General features: G+C 31.3%; 1 protein-coding gene across 3 annotated transcripts in view; it reads left to right on the forward strand.

Annotated features, from left to right (window-relative positions):
• The window catches only part of LOC121122282 (protein unzipped), a 301,683-nt gene that overhangs the window by 196,685 nt on the left and 81,847 nt on the right, over positions 1-23,151 (forward strand). The window contains exon 1 of one of the 3 annotated variants that reach the window (XM_040717286.2): positions 17,662-17,806. The exons of the other annotated variants lie outside the window; for them this stretch is intronic. The gene's annotated coding sequence lies outside the window, so the exon portion shown is untranslated. Of the gene's footprint in view, positions 1-17,661; positions 17,807-23,151 lie in introns of those variants that run through there. 3 annotated transcript variants of the gene reach the window in all.

Genomic DNA, 23,151 nt, shown 5'->3' on the forward strand with positions numbered 1-23,151 from the left:
TCTACTCTTTAAAAGATTCCAAAAAAGTTGGCAAATATTGAAGAGAGCTAAGTATTGGAGATAATCGAGTATAAAATCTATTTTTTTATTATATAAATTACCAATTTTTAAGGCCTTTGAGCAATTTCTATTTGACATACACATTACCATCTGCATTTGTTTAATTAAAGAGACCTTATTGTACCTCTGAAACTTTAACAGTTCAACAAAAATGGAAATATTTATTGAAAAAATTTTATGATTTGTTTTATGGTTGTGAAAAATTCACTAATTTACATTCACTAGGCAAACTGAAACTTTTCAGTTTGCCTACCCGAAAACAAGGCTATTTTACTATTACTCAATATACCTAGTAAATTAGAAGAGTACGGTACAATAATAGAAGAGGGGCTTGGGAACAGTGATGGAAATCCAGTGGATTTATTGGATGGCCCGTTTTTTTGGAATTGGTAATCTGAAAAAGGAATTTTCTTTCACTTAGTAGTTGTCATTATTATTTAATTCCTGAGTAGTGAACATCCTTTCTTAAATATATTCAATTATATTCCAAACCTGTTTGAGTGTACTCTTAACAGACGGAGAGTGCCCCTAAGGATTTTTGCAAAGTTATAATTGTAAGACCTATTTGGACTCAGAGTAGTATTGCGGATCGACATCAGAGTAAGTCTAGTAAATGTCATTGTTTATTTCCTTCTCTCTTTCGTACCTTGTCATAGCTGATTGTAGATGATCTAATGAAATGCCATGATCATTATTCTTTCTCTTGTCCTAAACATTCTTCAAGTTGTCAGGGTTACCATATTGATTTTCAGTTTTTTTTAACATGCCCATTCTACACTGGATCTTCATCAGTGGTTGGGATTTTTTGTCGAAGGGAAAAAAAAAGAAAAAAAAAAGAGATGGGTAAATGATAGACTTCATTACAAAGCGCGTCCATTAATAAGTAAATAATTCACCCTCTCTTAAGAGATTTGTGGAGAGATTTGGGAATTGAAATAAATGCACATTAAATAAGAAGGATTTTTTGAAAAAAAAAAAAAAAAAAAAAAATACAATGAAGAGCCATCTAAACGAAACCTAATTTATTTTTGATGAAGATTGACATTAGGGCTAAATTATACATTTATATAATTAATTGGACATGTGGCCCGTCAACAAAAAAGCCATAATTATTTTTCTCAAATTTGAGTAAATATTACAATTACATATATTCTTTGACAAATAGTTGTTAATTTACTATGAAATTATTTTGATTAATTATTTGGAGACGCTGGAAATTGCACTAAAACAGCAAAACAAAAAAAACCCAAAAAATCACCATCACAATGAAATAATTAGAAAATGATTGATTTTATTTAAAACACTATATCCGGAGCAAGTTAATTTTCATACACCAGAAGTTGGTTCTGAACTATATATATATAAATTAAAAAGTAGTTGGTTATTGATTTAGAGCAGGGCTCAGGGGTGTCACAGAGGATGGGCTGGAGAGGATGTAATGACATTCGAAAGACTAAGCTCTAATTAGATTTGTTACAAAAATTCCTGCCAATCAATGATAGCAAAAGTTATAAAGAAATATTACTCAACAAAAATATAAAAACAAATTGAAATACAATTGATTGTATTAATTCGACCTTCGATGATTCAGTTTATATTTATTCGAGTTTTTGTTTTTTTAAATAATATTTCGAAGTAGTTTAATTAATTTTCGGAAAAGTCTAGTTTATTTTTATTTTTAGTAATGAATTATAGATATGAAGTTGAAATTTTGAGATTGCATGAATCCAACTGAGATATGTGCAAGTTGGAGTAGTATGGTTAATTTTTCCAAAAGTTATTATTTTATTTTCCATTTTATTATGCTAAGTAGATTTTAAGTGATTTAAAAAAATACTTCTACAACATATTTAGGTATAATGGGAGAAGAAAACAGATGGTTCCTTAATATGAAGGAGGTAAGGAGTAGCTTTTATATTACATTTATATCTAGACATCTATGTGTGTAGAATTACGGTATATATATGGTTGTTAAATACGACCAATAATAATAAACATAAAAAACTATTTAACTAAAGGAATTTCCCATATAAATTCAAATAAAATATAAAGAATATCGCCCATCTTACTTCATTAAAGTGTTTTTACACACGTTTAGATAATATGTAACTTTATACATAACGAGTGTTTGAAAAGTCTATAAAATTGAAAAATTAAGAGGTCTTGTAGGGTTTTTTTTTTAAAGTAAACATCCAGTTTGAACTTTTTGGCTCGATAATTTTACTTGTAAGGTAGTCTTTTGACGTCAGATTAAACTATTTTACAAGTAAAAATGGAAGCCAAAAGAAAGGAAGTTGCCCTTCTAGTCCGATCTGGTCTCACTTACATCTTCAACATGCTCCCAGTCTGTAACCAAAAGGTTTGGAGTACAAAGTAAATGGTTTTTTGATTGGGATCCCGTTTTCCTGGGATTATTCAAGGGTTTTATGTCTATCATGTTTCTTGTTAATAACAGGATCAACAGTGAATGTTTTTACATTACTGAACAAAATGACCCGGTTTACATGATGTATAAGATCTGCGTTTACAGCGCTGAAGATGGCTGTTTTTGTTTTTTGGGACTAATCAACACCAATTTTTACGTCTCTTGACACTGTGGGCTTCGTAATGTCTTTTTTTTTTTTTAGCCACCCAGTAATTGGAAGCCAGGATTGGCTTCAAAGGCCTCCTAGGCAACTTCTGGAGTTAGTTTAGTTAGTCGATCAGTTTGAAGTTTGTCTTCAATGTTATCTCCAGCTTCAATATGGGTATTTTTTAGAATAGAAAAGTTATGGAATTAAAACAGTTGTAATATTGAGACTTAAAAAAAATAATAATGGCTAACACCGCAGTCGTATAATGAGTATATTAAACACTTCAATACAAGGGATAGAAGAAAAAAATAAACATTTTGGATTTGATTCTGTCACTTGCTGTTTGTGGCTGATGATTCATTTTTTTTTTTTTTAAAGCAAAATTTTAAGCAGAAAAGAGGGTTCCGTAAAGTCTATAAGGTGAACTTCCTCTTTTATACTCATATATGCTAGTCGTTAACATTTTGGGCATGTTAAAAAAACAGAAACCGTAAATCAACATGGTAACCCTGAGAATCTGAAAATATTTGTAAGGAGAGCATCTTAGCTTTCATGACATTTCATTCGATTAGCTGCAATCAGCTGTGACAAGCGGGCCGGGGGAAGGAAATAAAAAAGGACAAAGGTTAGAATATCTCCGATGTCAATCCTGCATTCTATTTCAAGTCCATCAATTTAGAACTCTTCTACAAATCATCAGGTTTACTCTCCGTCTTTTATGAGCACACACGAATGTTCAATCAGGTTTTGAATATAACTGAATGCAGTAGGAAAGGAAATTTGTGTCTCAGGAGTTAAATAATAATGACAACAGTTAACGAGATAAAAAAACACTGTTTAGGTTCCCAACTAAAAAAATAATAATAATAATAATAGAAGGCAAGCTAAATAATGCAACCAATTAGCAGTATTTTTTATAAAATGAAGTAGTCAAGTTTTACTTAGTATATTCAGTTAAACTCAGAAAATTATATGAAAGATGAAATAAAAAACAATAAATAAGTATTATATTTATATTATGCATGATCGTTTTCCTAACATGAAAGAGTCATTGAAGAATATTCATTAGATTTCATGGGTAATAATTGTCACGTTAATGAATGATATGAGGTTAAACTCGGTGTTACACTCAGTACAGTCTCTACCAAAAGGCTAAAGTAATTATAATATTTTTTATGTTTATCTATTATTTTATTTCTTCATAATAGTAATACATACAGTTCATTTAATTCCTTAAGGCATTCATTAAACGAATATTTTAATTCAATTCGCTATTTCATTCCATAACTATTTCAATAATAGAAAAAATAGCCTTTAGTCCGTCAAAAAAAGGAAGGGGACTAAAGAGTGCACGTTTCTTGCTCTATGATGGGGGAAGTATAAAATTTACCTTATAAGTTTTGTAGGTGAGAGATGATTAAATATAAATGGTTATTTTGTGAGACAAAAGTAGTAAGGGTATTATTCAAAAAGGTTTTTTCTACTAACTAAAATTAAACACGGTTACAATTTATGTAGAGTCATGCTAACATGGATATGTTTCATATATTTATAAATATCATGTTATGAACTTTTCATTATTGGGATTAGTCGATTAAAGTTATTGTTGTTCAAATGAGGAGAATGAATCGACAAAAGGGGTGTTGTGGAATCCAAAAAGAAATAATGATATGGTAATAAACATAATTGGATCAATTTTTTTAAAGGTATATATACTCTAAATCATTAATTTATTCGTGAAATCGTAAATACTATACTTTTTTTTATTAAAAAAGAGAAAGAAAAGTTAGATTTTCGAAAAGGAAGAAAGAAGTTGGAAATGATCCATGAAGAGTTCCACTTATATTGAAGGTCCAAATCGAATATTTTTCCGTTGCAAAGAATCATTTGTTCGTCGTAATCTCTCTTGTAACTTTTCCTTTCAAAAAATAAAAAAGGACGACGGAAAATCATTTGGTCGTTGGGCATTTACACCAGAATTATTAATCCGCAAGATGGAGCCACTGTTATTAACTATACAGGGTGTCCACAATAAATTGGACCTACTTTAAACTTCATCCATAATGTGGAGATTGGGGTTAAATCATACTAATATAAAAGGTTGCGTGAACAATACAATATAACTTCCACCACAATTGTTTTGACAACAAACAATAGTCATCATGGAACAAGCATGAAGAGACGCCATCCTCTAATTGGCTTGTGCGGTACACAAGTCCTCTGCTATCTACAAGCTTCTTAACTACCCCAAGACCACGGTGTACCGGGTCTTCAATGCCTGGGAGGTTGAGGGGAAGGTCTTCTGCAAGGCCCACAACATGAGAAGTATATATATATATATATATACGGAGTGTGGACTCAAAACATGCAATAGCCTTTAATTACGTTATTATGATCGTTATTCTGAATTACAAAGTTTCATAGAGCAACCAAACGACAGCTAAAACAAAAATAAAGATGTTTTGTATTTATCCCATGTCTCTAAGTGTAAAAATATCGGAGCAACAAAAACGTGGGGATTCTATCTCCTCCCCGCCGGTGTTTCGTGACCGCTACAGAGGCCATTGGCAATATCGAAAAGTCAATTTAGGAGAAGAAATTATAATAAGTCTGATTATCTCAGATGTTTGTAAGCAACATTACGTGGATTGTTTGAAAAGTCCATGCAAAGTCCGATAGATGGGGCTACTGGTGCATATCGAGCTTATGTTGAGTTATTTGTATTTTTACATGAATACTCACCAGCTTTCAGGGGAATCAGTCTATTTCTTTCCGTTTGCCATTCGTATGAATCGAGGAATCGGTCGGAAAGATTAGGGCGACTGTCTTTTTGATTCGCAAGGAATAATCCTCATTAACTCTGAGGAAAATGGTAAAATTATTATGCATATTGTTCATCGTTTTTGGACAGTTTGAAAACAGATTGCAAGAAAATCTTCCTCGTTTGCCCCCCTCCCCACAAAAAAAGTCACTTTCTATCACGACAATGAACCAGCTCAGACCTTACCAGTTGTGGTCACAAAACCCAATGTATATAGGGTTCCAACTCGAGATGCCCACAAACCGAAACCAATCCAAAAAACACTTCCTTTAAGAATAGCACTAAGTGCTAATAATAAAACAATTAAGAAGGGGTGAGAAAAAATTAGAAGCTGTTACATGTTCCTCCAGACACGCACCCAGTTTGAACAACTCATCTCCCCCTAGTGAAATGAGAAGAATAAGAGCTACTACGTCACAACAATAACACGATATTATAGGTCAGTTTTAGGAACATAGCCTTTCTTGTCTTTTGATTGAATTGCTTAGTTTTCCCTTAAGCGCTCTTTTCCTAGACTCCTTTACAGAATAGTATCTCCAAAATATAAAACATACTCATTGTATTTATTTATTGTCTAGTGTTGGGATTGTTGTTCTAGTAGTTGATTAGATCAGCTTCTATTTTGTTGTTGTTAAAACGTACAACTTTTTCCTGGTTCTTAGTTCAAAAAAGGTTGAGAGACTCTATGAAGATTGCAAAGTGTTAAAACTAGGTTCATTGGGTATTCATGCAACCTCAAAGTACATCATTTCTTTGTAGAAATATATAATGATTCATTATGTATCTAAAAATAATGTACATATAAAAACACAATTTGTTTTCCAGACATTCAATTTCTAAAAAGAGGGAGTCGTTCATGTTTGCATGTCACGTGCATACTCTTAATAATCCATTATCTTGATATTATCTGCCTATCCTCAGAGTTATTTGTGGAGCTGAGCTCTTATCAGACAGACAGATCTTCTTCTTTTAAGAACTGTCCTTTGTCTGTTCAAATGATATATAACTCATTGCGTGGACATCTATATATTTTATATATTTATTTAGAGTTGAAAGAAATGTGTCTTCTCGGTATATAAAAAGCAAAAAACTCCAAATGAACGTGGTAAATTTTGATAATTTGAAGAATATTAGATAAGCTACTAGAGGATATAAAAGGAAGGAAATTACCCCTTCCCCCTTTCTAGCAAGGATATATTAGGTATGTTACAAAATGCCGATTTATGGAGAAAAAAAAAACTTGTAGGAGGCGTGCACGAAAGTGTAGAAGTGTTTTGGGGATCCCCATAAAAATGCTGATGTTCAATAATTAAATGGATGAAATCAATTTGATTAAACTTATATTTAATGTAGATAAATTCTTTATCTTTCACTCAATTAATTTTTTTTTTTCAATAAGTTGTTTCGTTTAATCACACCATTATCTGGAAAATAATTTATCTCAGAATAGCTTTAAAAATAACAAGTAAGGTATAATGGATCAAATAAAAGGTATATTGGATGTTATAACATTTATTTATCTAGTACTTTGTAAAGTTTTTAATTAATATGTTAATGATAAATATTATATTTTAAAACTACTTCAGCACCTTCAATCCTTATGCTGCGCAATTTGAAAGTAATTTGTCTTATTTGTATAAAAAAAATTTCCATTGCAGGTAATAAAAAGTTAAATCTTTTGCACAATAATGTACTCTGTAATTCTTGAAAATTTCATGCAATTTTATTTATGTTTAAGAAAGTTGTGGTGTTTTATTGAAATATCTTATTAGATCACAAATATTTATGCATGTTATATTCCTTTCATAAATTAGTCACAACTTCCTTAATATTAAAGCTGCAGACATGATTTTATCTGAATGTCTTTTTAAACCATTATCTAATAGGTAAAACAGTTTTAAAAGAATAATATAGAATTTTTTTTTGTAAATACTTAAATATAGGCAGGAATTACACAAATGTCGATGTACAATTTTATTCCTAGTTCAACATGGACTTAGATAATTAAGTCATCAAAAAATCATCAGTGTTACTTTCCGTCTTTTTTTAATGCACGCACTAGAGATGACTTTATACTTAAATGTTTTCTCTTTAAGAATTAAATAATAATAATAACTACTCTAGAACAACCATAAGAATAAAAGGTTATGAGAGCTAAGCTGTTCTCCTCCGAAACATTCTTCAAATGATCAGTTTTACCACGTCATTTTTTTATTTCTTTTGTTAACACAGCGGCAAGTATTACATTTGATACCGTTGGTAATATCTTTGGAAAACGAAAAACACAGTTAAGGTTACAACTAGAAAAATGTTTGCACTCGTTGTATATCATATTTTGTACAGCTCTATATATATATGTAGTTGTAACGTCATATGACATATAACATAATATTAAAAAAAAAATTCTACTCTACCACACACACCAAACAAAAAGTTGGCTTTTTTGTTCCATTTTTTTTTTTTTTTTTTTGGTGAGTAAACAAACTTTTTAACTCTTAAAATTCGACTTCTAACTGTTTATTTATTTTTTGTTTGTAAAAATATGCAGCCAAAAGCAAAGTTTTAACTTTTTTTTAACTTTGATTTTTTTGTACATACATACTTTAACTATATGAGGGGGGAAAACGAATAAATGCTGTGTTGTATGACAAAAAAAAATATTTTTTATTAAATATTTGGGAATAGCATTTGCCAAATTTTAGATTGTTTTTACGTAAATTTAGATAGTTTATGATTTTCCTTTTTCTATTTGAGAACGGAAAAACAACACCCACAATATAAGGTATCTAAATATTGAGGGTCTCACTCATCTAACTTTTAAATACCTATTGGACAGATAAATAAAAAGGAGATTACTTTGGATTAGTGATGGGCTGGAGTATTAGTTGGAATTGAGTAAATCTTGATTTTACTCAAGACCACAATTTTCTCAAAAGTTTTACTCAAACTCGAAATATTTAAGTGACTCGTTGGTATTACAACTCAACAGAGCCGTAAACCAAGATTAATAAAAATACAAGGTTACACGTGTCTACCAAGTCATGAAATGAACTGATAAGACTCCAAAACCATCATAAAAGGATTAGTAACATGAATTATCTCAATTTCTTTCAGCTTGATTTTGATGTTAAGGTCAAAAAAGTTCATTGAATCATAATTTTCTGAAATTTGGTATTATACATTTTTTTGTGTGTGTCGATCCCCCAAAGTCTTGATTTAAGCAAACGAAAATTTGAATTTTATTGACAAAAAGCAGCTAGATTTTTATATACTTTCCTTGACAAGGTTTACATAAATAAATTTTCATGTTGGGTTAAAGAATCATTTAACCAGAAAAAAAAACAGCCGAGATTTTTATGGTTATATCCTTTTAATATCCGGTCTACATTCAACATGGAAATTAAGATTTCGAATATGATATTATTATTTAGTGTTCTATGTATGGTTTTTTGTTTCACTTATTGGGGGGTAATCCTTGGGTTTTTTTTCTCTTTTCATTTACTACGGTTCATCTATGGTTAACTATTTTATTAAAAACTTACTTCAAGTTTCTCGATATATTATTAGCTAAATATTTTTTTAAACTGACCGAAATAGACATATTTTAATCTATGGTCCTTGAAATTGAATTTCTTCAGAAACAAAGTGGGGAAAAATAATCTGATCATTGTTTGTTTATAGCAGTATAGCTGCATAATTAAAGTTTTAGCTAATTATCATTATAATAAACTTACTTTGTAGAAGTAAAAATGAAAATGATATGCTAAATAGTTCAGTGATGCCATGAAAATAGCTTTTAACAAAAGACAATAAAAATAAAATAAAGATGATACACGTTTCATAATTGGAAAAATACTTCCGTAGGTCAAATTAAACCATTGTTCAATACATTTTGAAGGTTGGGGTGCAAAAACGTGGACTCTAGAGGTTACTATTGAAAGACTTAAATGATAACAAAAAAATTATTGTTAGTATACTTGGTTGCTCAGTATGCTCACCTTATCAATCATACCCTTTACGCGTCATCATATGCCCTTGAAGGAGTTGAAGAAAAACTCATCAGACAAATTTTCCAACACAGCCACTACAGCGACTTTCAGTGTGTCCACATTTGGATGAAGAGTTTTGTTGGTTTCCCTCTCCAAGGTGTACGACACAGCAAAGTCCAGTGGTCTCAAATCTGGTGAGATTGGTTGCCTATATATTTAGCTCTCGAGCTATCTGGCCTTCATGACCTATGTCAGAAGGCGACGTGAGGTTCTTGTGTATGAAGACAGTCCCAAGTTGCCCTTCATGGCCCTCCTTGTGGTCTTAGCAGCCACAGAGAAGTCCTTTGCGAGGGGATTCATCGATTTGGTGTGGTCCTCCCTGATTTTATTCTCCAAGCGGCCAGGGACTCTGGATCCCCCCATTTATTGTGCCTTCCACGTCTGACTTTCCTGGAGAGGTATTCCCATCTTTCTTCATCTTAGCCACCTTGAAAATCAGGCTCCTGGAGCACTTCACAATGTCCATAATCCTCGCTACCTCAACTTGTGCATCTAGGAGTTGTGAGATCCACTGCCTCTTGGTTTTTTACTCACTCATAATGAGGAGATTACGAAATGTTTATTATAATATGTTTATGCAGAAATGATAGATGAACCAGAATGTCAAAAAAATAGTGACTAAACTTTCGAATACTAATGAGAAAATTAATATAAATTAAAAGTTCTCGTATTACCTCCAATCCCTGTAGATACTTGAAATTATTTAAAATTTGTCTTAAACCACAACTAAATCAATTTTATAATTCCAAAATTTGAACATCACGTTCGGTTCCGAACTAAATCTAAAGGATGTTTCCGAATCCAACTAAAAAGACTTCCCATAGAAATCACTTTTCCTGAAAGACGTCATCATAGTACAGTAAAATCATCATAACTCAATCTTTACCAATTTATTCAAGAAAAAATACAGGGCGCATGAAATATGCATCAAGTTTTAATAAATTAATGCAAATTTTAAACTGAGAGACGTTAGAATAAATAATATTATTTAAAATAATGGCTTATAGAGAGTGTTTTAATTTTTTGGACAAGTTTTACAGGAAGGGGATGGATCAATTCTGGCAATGAACTTTTCAACAAAACCCCAGGCGTAGCTATTTAAAACCCAAGTTTAAAAAAAAACCAAGGCTGCAAGAATATTAATATAATGATTTATGGTCTTATTTATATTCAATTATTTTCTGTAGATATTTGCAATGGGTCGTTTGCAGATAAAGGTTAAAACCTTTATTGATTATCTGTTTTCTGTATTTTTCACAGTAAGTAAAAAGAAATTGAATCTTAAATTGAGTTGAAATACTTGGGTTTAGGGGGACTTTAGAATTAAGTAACAATAGCTTTGCAATCATAACATTTTATCAAAATTAAATATCTTTCATATTTAGTTATATTAATCTACAAATCACTTTAAGCAATCATGTTTAAATTTTCTATCAGTAATTCATCTCACGGGTTATTTATCACATTTGCTCTAATAAAAACTTCATTAATACTTTTATGGTTGATTTGATTATTCTGATCAATTTCTGACCGTTTTGCTGACTAAAATATTTGATTTTTAAGTAAGAAACTCAACATTTTTTTGTACTACCATGAATTCATTATAAACAAAACATGTAGCCTAAAATGCCCTGACCTAAGTTCAATATTAAGCTTGTTTACCCTTTGCAAGATATACTACAGGCACTGTTCTTTATTAGCTTTTAATGTACGAAAAATGAAAGATTATATGCATTTTCTAAACTAAAACCAAGGAACCCAAGATTTGGGAGGAAAATCTAAGCAATAGCGATCTTGGACTGGATGAGATGGGACGTTGGATGGGACCAATTTCAAGTCTCATATGAAGGAAAAATACAGCCTTACTATTGATATACAAAAGGAATGCAAAATATACCAATTTTGTATATTTTTTCATTTATTGTGTAACTTTTAACCTAAAAGCTATAGGTTATATGTCCCTTAATTTATTTAGAATAAAACCTTTATAAAATAAATTGTATGTTGGCATCTTATTTTTGATTTAAGACAATAAAAAAATCCTCTTTTTATTCATTTTTCGTTGGTAATTTGGTTTATCCATTTTTTTTTTTTTGATATTTTTTTGGTAGCCCTGTTATTTTTTTTTTTTTACCCTTATATAATCAGCATCTAATTGATATTCAAATAATATTATACACGTATTTTACTTCATTTTTTTTTCATCCCATATCAATAATATCAGATAAAAAAAGTTTGAATATTATCCTAATAATAATATAGGTTTATATAATAACTTTTGGAGAACTATCCTTTTCCCCATAGTTGTTAGACATGAGGCAAATGAAGAAAAGGAAAGCTTGATAAATATTTTATTTATTGGGCATTTACACAAATATATAACATTCCTTATTGTCTTAAAATATGAGTGACCAAATACGAGAGTGGTCTGAAAAATTTCCTACCTAACAAATATACAACACATTTTTTCTGAATTTTTATTTTTCAACATAGTCTGCTTGCAACTCTAATCACTTCTCCCAGAAATGGTCCCATCTCTGTAACTCGTCCAAATAGTACGCGGTGTTTTTTTCTGGAAATTAATTGTTAACAAGATAATCTCTTTCTTTGACTCCATTACTCTGAAATGTATGAAGTTAGACGCCTCAAATTTTAAAACAATTAACCTTTATATGTCTGCAATTGTTTGAATTTATTCTAAGGTTACACTTTAAAAAATATTCTAAACTTGATTTTTTTCCATTTTCACAAAAACACTTACATCAACTCACTAAAACGACAGTTACATAAAAATTATAAGTCCAAAATGGATGAAACTTTAAAGGGTAACTGCCAACAGATGCTCGATAGATATGACTAGCTTTTATTTACGAGTGTCCCGTATTCACAAACGGGTCAGAAACTTTTCAGAAAAGAAAATTGGAAAAGGGGTAGACAACGTTTTTGCAAAACATTTTCACACAAGTTATCCCATGCAGCCACTATGGAGGACTTCAGCGAGTCCCCATTTGGGTGTTTGGTCCTGTTGGTGTCCTTCTCCAAAGTGCCCCATATAGAAAAGTCCAGTTGGTTCAAATATGGTGAGGAAGTGGGCCAGAATCGATCCATGTTATCTGCGCAGAACTTGTGACACTTGGTGGACGTGCGAGAGGAGTGCCATCCTGATTTCACACGTACTTACACTCCAAGTAGCTGAGTCTTCAGCCATGGCAAGATGGCGTACTTAAGCACCTTAAATAGGCATCATTGCCAATTTTCTGTCCACCCTTGAAAAAGAACAGAGGCATCTTCTTTCCACCAGAGGACACAACCCCAAGGACATTGTTTGGGCCGTATATTTGATGTGGTAAAACCCTTGGACCTCTTCATTTGTTTCCACAAGAAGTGGTAGTTCCAGTGGTAGTGGAAGTGATCAACTGTGAAAATCTTCTTGTCCGATAATATTTATACAATTGACTCATTTGCATTGATCCATGTGAGGATTTTCTTGGAGCTGTCGAGCCTTATGGCTTTCATCCCCTCTGTCATAAGATAATGTGGAATCCTTTTGAAATAAAGTAATCACGAGTTGTACTTTAAAGACCTCCTGAAGGTCTTAGGTGCCACAGAGAAGTCGTCGGCGATGCAATTCATCGGCGAAGTGGGATCCTACTTTATATTATTCTCCAAACTTAAGAAGAACTTCGTATCCCTCTTTAAATTATGCCCTCCACTTCCCGACATCCTTTTCTATTTATTTTTTTTCATCTTGGCTAACTGAAATACATGTTCCTAGAGCACTCAATCATGTACGTAATCTTCATCACATCAACTCAAGTATCTATGAGATCTGAGATGTACTGCCGTTTTGCTTGTTGCTCGCTCATGATGATGAAATGCCTAAATGATTAGTATAGTTTATTTATGTAAAAATGCAATTGTTGATAGAGGATTATTGAAATTAATTGACTTTCTTTCTAAGTCTTGCTTATGTTTTCTTTTCGATTTTTTGATTTTTTAATGAGAAGATTGAATAGAGATAAAAAATAAAGAGTAATGATTTGAAATAAAAATTAACAGCGTTGTACTTGATTCAAACATTCAAATTTTAGTAGTAATAAATAGATATGTAATTAACATAGATGGCGCTTCAAAAAAAAATTCAATTCGATCCTCACTGTACTTCCCATTTGATTATATTTTTCTTTATAGAACAGTTTCTATAGAAGAATAGGATGATTACAAAGATCTAGAGTGATTCATGGAACTTTATTTTCGATTGATTTGGTGAACTAACTTTCGGCTTCAAAAACATTCCCTTGGTATTGCTCAGCGTAAGTACTCCATGAATTTTATATCCCGCGACATTACCTCGCTAACAGCTGTCAGCTGTCAATTCAATCATCTCACTTCATACGTCATAGCTGTTTCATAATTTGTTCCTTTTGATAAATAAACGAAGTAATAAGTTGTTCTATACTTTTAATCCGTTTCCAAAAGGACAGGAATACAATTTCTTACTAATCCCTTGCCGTGTAAACATTTATATTGGCCATTTTATTATTTCTATGAATAAATTTTGGCTATCATATAGAAATTCAAATGTATAGATATACTTTTATATAATATTACGAAGCAATATTATATACAGTATCGGATAAAAAGAACAACTTCATTGTCCAAGGGAAAAACGTGGACTTGACTTTAAATAAATCTGGATTACTTTAGGTAGAATATTTTAAGATACTAAGCTGCGTTATTGAAAGTAAGGACTATTTTGTTTAATAAACAATAAAAAAAAACCTTATAAAAATCATTGGTTGTCAGTAGGGATACGAAAAGAAAAAGGTTGTCTGATGAACTCAGTACCCAAGTGAGAGTCTAGGATATCATGAAGGCCGTAGGGTGCTCCCGGAGTTTTGTTTACAAGATTAAAAGCATGGTGACTTTAGGTAAGAGACTTGAGAGTTCTCCTGGTAGCAGTAGACACTGAAAAGTAGAGACCATGGAGGACGTGGACACTGCCATCACAAAAATTCGGTTAAGTTAATGAGGCAGCATCCCTAGGCTTCTAATATAATTGTTTGGACTGTGATGAGTTATGTGAAGGAGAAGGGAGTCATACATCATATATGTACGACGAAATTATAGTCGGCTTTCAATAGCAACCAAAGCCAATCAGGTCAAGCGAAACAAGAAATGGTTTGCTTGATTAAAGGATATACTTCAGTTTAGTAACCATCCTCATCAGACTCTTCCCTCTCAACTTTGCATTTTAGAGTGTAGTGGAGAAAAAGCCTGTGCTACCCCTCACCGAAATTTAGATTACCTCAAGGCCTCTGTCGAGCAGCATTACTTAGTCATGTCTGCTGCCTTCATCAAAAAGTGCTGCAAAACCTTTAAGTCCAAGTTTGAGACTATGTTAGCAGCTCAAAGAAATCATTTTGAAAAATAGAAAGATATATCAATAAGTAAGTCCTTGATAAAGCCTCAATGTTGAATTCCTATCCATTGTTACAAAAGTTTACCCTAATTGTTTGTCATCAAAAAGTCCACTATTTTACCTCTCACACTATAGAATAATCTATAAATAGGTTGTATTGTTTATGGTCGGTATACCTTCATTTACTTGTACACGTATAATACATATTGAAAAAGGGAGCAGAGATATCCTTAATCCAAAAGAATTTTCTTGTTTTCTTTACATTTCTCTTTTCTGTTTTAAGATTTCCATCCTTTGCAAATATATATATATATAGCAATAATACCTCAGATTGCGAGCTTAATCTATTCTAGACAAAATGGATGTGTTTTTATTCTAAAGCGCGTAAACAACAAAAACTAAGAGCTTCTTTCGTTTTAATAATGAATTTATATTCTTAAACCCCTTAATGGATTTTACACGAGATATCTCCTTTTTAACTTTTACTTTTTTTTACGACAGGCGCAATATCTTGTATTAAAAGGAATTATTAAGCAATATACGTGAGTTTAGTCGTGGATTCGAGTGCCACAACCAAACTCATTTTCTAAATCAATTGGTTATCATTTGATATTGATTAATTTGAAAATAATGAGCTATCAATAAGTCCAGTTGACAATATATATTTGGCTGAGAATAGTAGGAATCCTAAGAGTAAACTTCAGAGACTCCATCATGACTCGATATGGTTGAACGTAAGGGACTTACGTATTGTTTTAAAGATATAGCCTTCCAAAACGATCGATCTATTCACTAATCCAAGTGCAAAGTCTTCCAACTTGTCATGATGACCTCTTGTAGCGAATGAATGATTACTACCCCTTACCAAAAATCTATTTATCACCAGCGAATATACTGTCTCTCAGGAAACAAGAATACCATTTTTTTTAATACCATGTCAGGTGTGGGTATTTTACAAAAAAAAGATTCATCAATGTGTATATACATTTTTTTAAACCAAGAAATTGATATGTATTTGAAAAATAAACCAATTGGTTGAGGGCTTACCAATTTTTTAACTATCTATGTGGCTTGTAGTTGGAATTTGATCCCATGGCATCACGGTTTTTTAAGGTATGCGACCAAATAAAGGGAACTTACTAACAGAACTAGGAACTTAGTCTCCAATTGTATTTAAGTCTCATTGAAATATCACTTTTGACTCGGCTAGGGCCAAAGCTAGAACCAGAGATTGCATTTTCAATATTTGTCGGCTTATAATGGGCTACAAGATGACTTTTTGTACGCTAGGGGGTCGAGTATAATTAAATATTACTCTATACTATGTAACGTTCATGAATTTAAGGTAACACTATCTGTACTGCTAACCTAAAAGTTGCATCTAGCGTGGGGATAAGTGTACTAACAAGATAAGGAATGTACACACGCTAGCTGGTGACCTAAAAAATTTTGTTGTATAGCTCCAGCTATTACTCCTTGTGCTTGATTCGTACTTTACTTCGAATCTTACGCACAAACTAAATAATAAATAATATCTGCATTATCTGTAGCTTTTTTTGTAACAATAATAAAAAAATAGCACAATGCGTGATGAATTTTCAATGCGCCCTCTATGTGAGTAGGATATCCTTATATTTCAAATCAAATAATTTTATCATTAATGGACTTGGGTTATTTTACTGCACGACCTTATTCTATTATGGAACCTACAAGATTTAACAGATATATCTGAATAAAGTTTGATATCAGCAAGATGAATAACGAGGGTATGAGAGTCAAGTTAACCTCGACCACCTCAAGAACACTCTCGTCACGTGGATGAACAATGTTGTAACTGGGCGCCCGCATTTGTTCCAACAAGACTCTGCACTCGTGCACGGCGACAAAGTAGGCTTTAAACTAATGTCTCAGATTTCTTAGACGTAGAGACCTATCCTCCAGCTCCTCCGAGGTAAACCCTTCAGACTTGTACCTCTAATAGGAGTTAGATAGCAACGCATGCCCTTTGTAGGGTAATTGACCTTAGCCAAATTGAATATAATGTTATTTCTATGGTTATTGTGTTAAATAATAGTACCTTGTTCTCTCGTTATTCATCTTTGTCTGGATTTATTTGTTATACCCTGTAATTATGGAGTTGAAATGATCTCTTAATAAACCCAAGGATTTTAAATGGACTCAATAGAAATATTTAAAGGACTTCAATTGGGCTAAATGAAATATTCCAGGAGTTGGACTTCCCGTTTAAGAACTTTTTCTCATCTCTGATGAGAAGCTTTCTTTAGGACTCGAGATGAATTATGTGTATATTTTTCAAAGGATTTACAATGTTTGCATATATTCAACTCTGAGGGTTTTCTTCTTTTTGTTGTTGTCTCCCCCCATTTTCCTTATCAGAGCTGTACTCCGTACTCGTTCTATAAGGAAAGGAATAACATCTCCAAGAGGGTGGTAGTTTTTAATGTACACAACAGTAATGCGGAAAGGAAGGAAGGGAAGAAGGGTATGTAATAACAGGGGTTCATGGTCTAGCCCCTCAAAAAGGGATTTCTTTCTTTTTAACTACTCCAAAGGGAAGGATCCTTCTTTTCCTTCTTTCAGACAAAATGTTATTTTGAAGAAACTTGATTGCAAACACAGCGCTCTCAACTTTTTTCTCTCTCTCTACTCAATGATCTTGTTCGTCTGACGATTATTGTTATTAATACATATATTGATATTACTAGAAGAATATACACCACCCGGCTTTTTCTTTCAAGAACGACATTTCAAATGGCTTTTTCTCCCTCTCTTTTATACACAGTTGGTTTTCAGGAAGTGAAGAATTAAGGGTGTTTAACTGCAGTGATTATAACTTTTGACAAAATAGTCTTAGCACAAGGTAAGATATTTATCGCTCAGCTGACAATTTTATTAAGGCATAAACTTGACCCAATTAGAGTATTTACCCTTCCGTTGCTATTTGTAGGGCTAACGTATGTATATTATTTTCTTATAAATGTTTCGAGAGACTAAAGGGAGATTGATAATATATTTTGGTAGATAAATAGAGTTGTTTCATAGAATTTGTAATATAACGCAGATGTTTTTCAACACTTTATTCAAATCACACAATTTAAGAGTTTCTATAAACCTATTTAAGCCTCCGTTAGTAAACGGGGGATATTTACAAAAATGTTTCTTAGTCAGTTCAACCTACCTTTTATTGCCAATACTATTCAGTAGTATTATGTCAGGTCTCATTTATTGGGTCCAATCTGGTGTTAGGACCGGTCCTTCGGATTGTCACTACTAGAAGTGACTAAAAAAAAGAGGAAATAAAGTTGAGTGAAGGATCGAACTTAATATGTTTACGGACTGATATTCAGGACGTAACTGGAAGGGACCGAGATTGAACTAAAGTGAACTTCAGTTTTCAATCTTAAATAAGGAGTGACACAAAACTTCTCTTCAGTATGCTCTTGAAACATTTAAACTGATTATATGAACAAAGAAAAAAAAATACAATTCTTTGTTTATATTTTAAAAGTATATTTTGCAATTTTTAATCCAGGTTTAGTTTTTATCCTACTTCTGATTTTCTTTATGATTTATTTGATTCTTTTTATTTTTTATGATAAAACTGAAACGTACAACTGTTACTACAGAGTTATATTGTTCTTGCAATTACTTTACATAATACACACAGCCTCAACAAAAACTGATAGATACTAATTTCCATAAAGTTTGAATATTCCATAGACTTTTTTATCAAATATAAAAATTTAAGGTGTTTACCTTAAGAATAACAAAGGATATCCTGTTAATACCATTTAAGATTATTTTAGAACAAGGATGTTTTTTTTTATGGATGTCTTATGAGTATTCATAGTATTTTTATTGATATTTATGTGTGCAAAATGAATAGAATAGTTAAACAAATGGTACAAAACTTATATGGTGTACTTATTAAAGTCGTTCAACTGTTTATCATCTAATTATATATATTCTATTTTCGAGGTATCTTTTTTACCCACTTCACTAACTCCATTATAAAAAAGATGTTTACTAATAGAGTACTTAAATATGTGTTGTTTAAAAAAATATATCATGTAAAGTGATAGGAATTTTGGGTATATTGGTTTCTTTACAAAGTTAAGTTGAATGAAATTATACTTTTACGGAATTTTTATTGTTGTTGGACAAATAATTATACTGCAATAGGCGTTTATTACGGATTTTATCAGTTGGGGTTTGATTATAGTATAGGTTTTTGGACATTTGTAATATTATGGGTATCTATATGTGTTTTATTGGTTTCAGTAACTTTTAGTGAAATAAAAAGTCTCAAAACACTAAAAAAACATAACCTCTACAAAACTTAATGTCATTTTAAAATATATACTTATATTTTATGTATTTTTTGGTGGAAAATACGATATACACGTCCAAAATCCACTTTTTTAAGATATTTGTTTCAAAATGAATAATGCTTCAATTTATTATCAGTTAAAAGGAGTATATTGAGAGCGTGAGTAATTTGTTTGTCATTTCCCTTTGATGTCATATTTACCTATGGAAAGTCTTATTGGCTAGAAAAAATGCAAACTAAAAAGATGTCTGACTGTTTGGAGTTGTTAGATGTTTCTACAGGTTCTAATTCATGAAGAAAAGGAATTCGCAGAAAAAGTCAGTTAAGTTTTATTGCTAAAATTATGAAATTTTTCGAAAAGAACCATCTTCCAATTACTGACATTTCTTGTCTCAATCATTATGTATTACAATCTCACAATCAAAGGAAAATAAGAGTTCATATCATTTTTTACTCAATTCATTCAAGATGGGAAATAAAGAAAAACAACGATTAACGATCACTGATTTAGGTAATGTTGCCAATTGGCCAACCAATGAATAACCTGATTTTCATTATTTTAATACCCAATTTTTTTTTCTGATACTTTTGAAATAAATTTTCATTAAGAGGTGTAAATGGAATAATTATTGAAACAAAAAAGTACTAATATGGAACGACGTAGTTCAATGGACAATACCTTCTGGAAAAATAATTATCATGAATTCTTCTCATCATGGGTCATTTTTTTAAAATACTAGTTTCAACAAGAAGCTACATACTCTCAATCCACCTGCTGGATATTATATTTTTTAGTTTGCTAATGCACGATTGCTCTTAACTACAAGTTTTTGAATCAAAATCTCAGTCTAAGAACGAATTCAATGTGTATGTCAAGGTACAACTATATATTAAAAAAGTAGTAATAAAAATGACTATCGACCTAGCTTATAACCATAAAACGTTTGATAACCACTCATATACTTATATCAATGGAAGCAATTTTCCTAGTTTGTAGGAATACATATATTTTTATGGCCTATTTGAGTCATTAGGAGGCTTAATTTAGAGTCTGAAATGGCATAAGATTTATCGTACACATAGAAACATATGTATATTGTATATCACTTGAATCGTTTTGCTGCTTATTGCCTTATATATATTGTTATAATTAAAGTTATATATATATATAAGTATACATATGGGAGCGACAACACAAAAACAGTATTGATCAAAAATCAAAAAAAGTGAAATGACGAATAATAATTTTACATAATAAAGTGTTCCCTAAATTTTTCTTGTTCAAAATAAAAAATATATACTATCCACAAGGAGGTTGTGAGACAGTTTGAAGCGTAGGGACGTAACATAAACTTTTAAAAGCGCCCTCTATGTTATATTTTATAATAGCGGTAGTATCTGGCATTTCCCAGAGTAAATAGGTACCGGCTAATGGACAAATTTTGCGTACATACTACAGAAAATAACTGCACAACAAATCCTTCGTGTTACTCCTTCTTTTTCATGCGCAACCTCACACGTAACTACTCAATACAATAATACTGATATCTATTCATTTGGCGTGTTCCCTCCTCAAGAATGAAAGATTAATAATAACAGTTGGATAAAAAGAATTTAATATATTTGGAGGACTGAGAAGGGACTAAAGAAGCATTTACTAATAAAAACAAACCGAATTCATTTTAACAGAACAGCGTTTATATGTTTTTCAAATATTAACATATACACACATGAATTACTTGATATACATAAGAAACCAATTCCAAAAAAAAAAAAAAAAAAGACAGACACAGTGCTCTTGTTATAGGCACACAACTGTAATATTTCATTTATACGAGTAAATTAATATTTCTTAAATCTAAATTATTTATATCACTTACATTTATAAATGGTGCACTGTATATAGTATAAAAGTTGGATTCTATGTCTACAACTGGAGTCCATTCCCCTTCCTTCTTAGTCTGTTCAAGTTCAGTCCTGAATATCAGCTCTAAAAACTTCCTTGATCCTTGATGATGTCACACAACATTACTTCTTCTCTGTTTAATCAGTTCTAGTACTGATCGTCTTTAGGAATGAAAGTCTTAAGAACCTGCCCCAAAGACCAATATAACCGTTACTAAGACTGGACCGAACAAATTAGGACAGACACAAAACTAGCCACATACGTAATAAATACGTTACTGCTATTCCATAGTTTACCAATTTATATACATATATCTATATATAGAGTCAAACCTGGTCTGACGTCCACCTTTTTAAGCGTATCAAAATGCTAAGTGGCCATACCCCATTTTCAAATATAGAATGGTTACAAAATAGTAAACTTGATTAAAGAGATCACGTGTACAAAGCAGTTTATTTTTCAATTACCCTTGTCAAACCACTTATTATAGGTTTGATTGTATATATGTATAACAAGTGTATATTTCCACACAATACCTCGAGTCGTAAAATATGAACCAGCATCATACCAATAATTTGTTCGAAAAAGTGGGAAAATATATTTGATACAGCTTTGGTGTTGATGGACCACATATAAGTTTAAATCACGTGATGCTCATTTGATTATTGCTTAAGTTTTTCATATAATTTTTTGTAACGTTAAAAAAAATGAAATGTACAATTTTGTTGCTTCAACATAAAAACAATATAAAAAACATAAAGAAAAGGAGAAATTCCCAGTTGATTTTTACATATACAGACCAATATTTTATAGACATATTTAAGTGAATTATGGGCTTTGTATTCAAACATATGGGATGAGGTAAAATACTTTTAATATAGTTTAGAATATTTATTACATTTGTCAATGAAGTTGAAGAGATATTATGTTTTTTCCTCTGTTTTTTCGTTTGTTGGTCCCCAAGATACCCGCAAAAGTTACTGATCAATTTTCATCTAACTTCTTAAGAAGATTACATATGGTTATAGCAAGATGTTATTAAATTTTTAGATGTCAAAGTAGCAAAAAACGTTCAAATCCATAACCTAGAATAAATTTGTCACATATTTTGGTACAGAGCTTGAATTCGTGTCATTATGTAGGCTTGATAAAGATGCTACATATAATAAAAAGTTTAATATAGAAAAAATGCCCATAGACAGGGGTTTACGCTCTGACGAGTCCCCATTTTATTTTTATTTAAGATACTTAATTTTTTCCTGATATGGTCCATATGAATTAAATCTACCATTTCCTCATTCCTTTGTTACGATGATTAATTTTGCTTGATGCGAGTATAAATACAATTAATAGCAGACACAAAGGTTCAATCAGAATATTTTTTTGATAAAAAGGGAAAATAATTAGTCAAAGAATACAAAAGTAATCCAGAGTGACTTTTTACAAAAATCTCCTAGCTTGATTTTGTGTTTTGTCAGACTGTACTAATGTAATGTTTAATTTAACTTTTGTATCAATATAATGTACTGCGTTTGTATATAATTTTTAACAAATTAATGGATGAATAATAATTCCTTTGTGTTTGATAATGATGATGAAAAAGATAAGATACCTACCTATTCATGATGGTATAATCATATAACTTAGGTGCAATAACAAAGCCCCTTGAATAAAAATGATATATGATTTATATTTAAGCCTTTTTGGCATTGAAGGGGTATTTTATTTTCAGTTTAATGATACCATTATCCCCCTTATTTCAACATAATTTAATAAGTACTTAATCCATTTATAAAGGCTTCTCTGACATAAAAGTCAAACAAAAAAGATAATTGCATTAAGAGTTTACCGAAAAAATATATGAAATATAAAAATGTATCATTTATATACATACGGAATATTTGAAAAAAAAGGATTTCCTTCACGTGCCTTGTCAACACATAAACAAGTTAGAAGGATTTATTTCCAA

The sequence above is a fragment of the Lepeophtheirus salmonis genome, chromosome 1 (assembly GCF_016086655.4).
Source record: "Lepeophtheirus salmonis chromosome 1, UVic_Lsal_1.4, whole genome shotgun sequence".
Lineage (NCBI taxonomy): Eukaryota > Metazoa > Arthropoda > Copepoda > Siphonostomatoida > Caligidae > Lepeophtheirus > Lepeophtheirus salmonis.